We start from the raw sequence: 4,116 nt of genomic DNA on the forward strand, positions 1-4,116 counted from the left end.
GAACAGCGGGCAAGCGAGTCGGCCAAGAGGAAGGGCCGGAGGCACGCCGCGGACGCGAGGGATGAGGCCGCCGCTCAGGCCGCCGTCGTCGCCGCCACGCAGTAGGAGGTCACCAACGCCCGCGTCGCTGCGGCAATGAGGGAGGTGCTCTACTTGCTAGGGTTATACCCTAGTCAGCACGGCCTCGTCCAAGCCACCGTCGCCGCGGCCAGCACCGGCTCGTTGGTGTTTCCGAGGATGGTGCTGCCCGACTCGCCCCGCGCGTCGGTTTGCAAACCGATCCTCGGCTTCCACATCTACCCGCAGGCCTCCTGCCTCTCCGGGGAGTGCTCGCCCGAAGTGAGCGTGATCGCGCCTTCCACGCCCACGCGCGCGCCCATCGACCTCAACTCCACTCGGTGGCCGGTGGCTCGTCATACGGCGGCGCGAGGAAACGCGTGTGGCAGATGCCGGCCGGCGTGCTTCCGAACGCCCGCAACCTGTTCGACGAAATGTCGTCCTCCGCCGACGAGGACTACATGCAGAACCTCATCTTCGAGGGCGGTGTGCTATGATCCCGACCAGGCGGCCTTCATTCGTGATCAGGTCGGCATCGACCTGGACGGCTTCCCCCTCGACCACGAGTTCCCAGACGACTACGGGCTAGAGGAAGAGGACGAGTGTGGCATCAATGTGGAGCCCTTGTTCAAGGATGAGCTCGCCAACCAAGCTGCCAGTCCTAAGCCGAAGCGCAAGAGCAAGCGTACGAAGGCGTACATGGCGGCCGAGGACAAACTTCTTTGCGAGTGTTGGCGAGACATTGGACAAGACCCCAAGACGAGCGACGAGCAAAAGCATTCAACCTTTTGGATTCGTGTCCACCGAGAGTTTCATGAGCGCAAGAAGTTTCCGCCGTACCAATTTGTGAGCACGCACGGGTGGGTCTCCATTTCCAAGCGGTGGAGGGTGATCCAACAAGAGTGCAACAAGTTTTGCGCCACTCTTGAGAGCGTCAAGGCCCGCCCCATGAGCGGCATCGACATGTAAGACATGGTATGCTAGCAAGCCGCCCTCTTTTGTGTCATCAAGTTCATCCTTTGCATGTTCATTTGCATATCACTTGCCCATATGCTTGCATGGAAACATTTTGAGGCATTTCAAGCTTTGGAGGCATTCAAGGTGCAACACAATGGCAAGTGCTTCAACCTCTCCCATTGCTATCGGGTCATCAAGGACGAGGAGAAGTTCAAGGCGCAATATGCCGCACTCAAGTCGCGTGGGGGAAAGAAAGTCGTGGAGGATGTTGGGGAGGGCGAGCCGGCATGGCCGCAGGGAAGACCAACTCCAAGAAGGAGGACAAGCGAGATGCGGCCACCAACGGTTTGATCGCAAGTGTGGACGGCATGATCAACAAGGACTCAAGGGAGGAGGAGCGCCGGCGTTTCAAGGCGGAGCAAATGGACGCTTTCATGAAGATCCAAAGGAGGAGGCTTGACCTGGACGCCGAGAAGCAAGCCAAGATGTTCGAGTTAGAGGCGGAGAAGCAAGCCAAGATGCTAGAGATCGAGGCCGCCAACGCCAAGATAAGGCGAAAGAAGTGGCTCTCGCGAGTATGATGACCGAGGTGGAGATCATGAAGGTGGATCTCAACACCGTGTCGCCAAGGAAGAGGCCGTGGTTCGAGAAGATGCAGGTCAACATGCTCAAGCTCGACGACGAGTGATCTATGGCGGCGAGCGCCATCTTTTTTGTATGACGGCAGGTGTGCCGGCATGACCACGGGAGCCGCGATGGCACGGTCGAACTCAAGTCCCACCCTTTTTTGTGTGCTGGTATGTGTGCCGGCCGGCTGGCGAGTGCGCCAGCTTGAACTGTGATGATATTTTCTGAAGCCGGTATTGTATGCCGGCGCTGGCATGGTGCCAGCACGAGACATGGCCGCTGGCATGATCACCCGCGGGCCTTTTTTTTAAAAAGTTGAACGCGGACATGAAATGGGTTGGCGTGTTGGGCACATTGCCGACCCAAATGCAAAGCTGGGCGGACGCCAGGCAGGCGGCCGACCCAAACGTACAAAAGTCGGACAAATGCGTCATCCGTTTGGGTCGGCCCGTTGGAGTTGCTCTAAATACAACGGTGGTTTATGTAATGGAAATGTTTAAAATCTGACAGCCAGATTTACCATGTGCAAATAGATAAACATGTCATATTTGTGTATAGGATTTGCCATGTTTTTATGGTGAAAATTGCCATGTAGCGTGAAAGTCCGATGTACTTGAGGGTGTGATATTTTTAGCCCTAAAAATCAATACGGCGTCAGATTTATATTGCGGTCCATGTGTAATTGGAACATGGTCAAATAGTAGGTTTTTTTTTTTGATCAGTTGGTCAAATAGTAGTTTATAACACAAGAAAAACTTATCATGTTGCGTACTTAGCCGGACATAGGCCAGTCACATCTAATTTGGGTACGTTGTACGGTAGAAGAGAGAGGCGGCCAATGAGCTAAGCCACAAAACCCCACCTCCCACCGGTGAGTTCGTCGATCCTAGCCACCTTCGTTGATTTTGGCGGCTGGATGAGGTGGGGTTCTCGATCTTCGGCCACATATATAGGGTAGTTTTAGTTCCTGGCGGCGTCAGTGTGGTGGAGGCTTCGAATAATGGATATGCCTCCCATACGACGTGGCCACTGGTTGCGTTCAGTTGTGGGTGGCGTTGTTTGCAGTTTCTAGGCCTAATCATCGACGTCGTCCAACGGAGGGGATGGCGTAGTGCGGTGTTTTCTTCCCCCGGCTCCCTATCCGTCTGGTGATGTCTGGGGTTTCCCCCCTCCTCAGTCTTGTCGCAGCTGGGGTTGGTCCTTTGTTGCTGGTGGTCGTTCTCGATGCCAATGGTATTTTGTGCTTAGGGTCCCATTGACGGTGACCTCCCTCCTAGTGTGCTAGCAGCACTACCAAATGTCACCGGCGATGCCCACTGCGTCGTTGTTCTCCTATGCCGTCTCCAAGCTCCACGCGAGATACCACTCCCTCTCCACCAGGTAAGGCATTTCTAACCGATCCATAAAAAATAGCGGACTATCCGGCCTAATATACCGTAGTGAAGTATATATACTCCACTAAAATTTCACCGACCTAGCCGTTCCTCTAAAGTTAGCGGAGTAAAAGTAAATTTGTATAAATTAAATCAAATTTTAACCAAAAGATGCATGCATTTAAACATAAGTTCAACATTAATAGTCCTCGCAACTGAACATTAAACATAAATTTAAACTAAAACTAAACTACACTAAAAACTTGAACTAAATTCGGCCAAAGTGGAGGTCGAACCAGTCCTTCCTGGTGAGGCCACCCTCGGTGCGAGCTGGGTCCGGGCCGGTGCCGTCGTCATCATCGTTTTGGAAGATGCTCTGCCACTCCTCGATGTCGACCTCCTCCTCGCCTCCCTTGTTGCCACCCTCCTCCTCGCCGGAGATGAGGATGACATGACGAACATCGCCCGCTCTGCCTCCACGAGCTCCGGGTACTGCCGGCGGAGGTCATCCATGTAGGCCTCGGCGTCGGCCTCCGCCACGAGGCACTCCCTCGCCTCTCGGTCCTCCCACGCCATCCGAGCGCTCATCAACCTGGCTCCGGCGGGACGAGGTAGACCGGAGTCGTTCCAAAGGGGAAGTTCAGCGAGGCGGCGGCGTCGTGGTAGTTCACCTACCATCGGTTGTACTCCATGGCCGCGAGCTCGGCCGTGTGGAACGACCCGATCCACCGGCGTTGGTGGGTCTCCCGGTTGGTGATTTCCGCCACCCACGCCCCCACGACCGTTGCCGGACCCGAGAAAGGTCCTCGTCGGCGGCTGCGATAGAGGAAGCTCGGGGAAGTCCTCGAATCGGGTGAGGGGTGCGGTGGCGGGCGGACTTGGCGAGCGACGGCGGCTCAAGGAAGCGGCGGTGGTCGACAACCCGCGGGCGTGGCAGCGCGGATCAACACTACTGATCGGCGGAGGGGACCTCCGGCCACCATGTCTGGCCATCGGGAGGAGAGGGGCCGGCGGCGGGGCAGGGGGAGAAGAGGAGGCAGGGGAGAGAAAGAGAGAGGGAGAGAATTTTACTCGGCCGCCATGAACTGGAGTAAATATACTC

The sequence above is a fragment of the Triticum dicoccoides genome, chromosome 2B (assembly GCF_002162155.2).
Source record: "Triticum dicoccoides isolate Atlit2015 ecotype Zavitan chromosome 2B, WEW_v2.0, whole genome shotgun sequence".
Lineage (NCBI taxonomy): Eukaryota > Viridiplantae > Streptophyta > Magnoliopsida > Poales > Poaceae > Triticum > Triticum dicoccoides.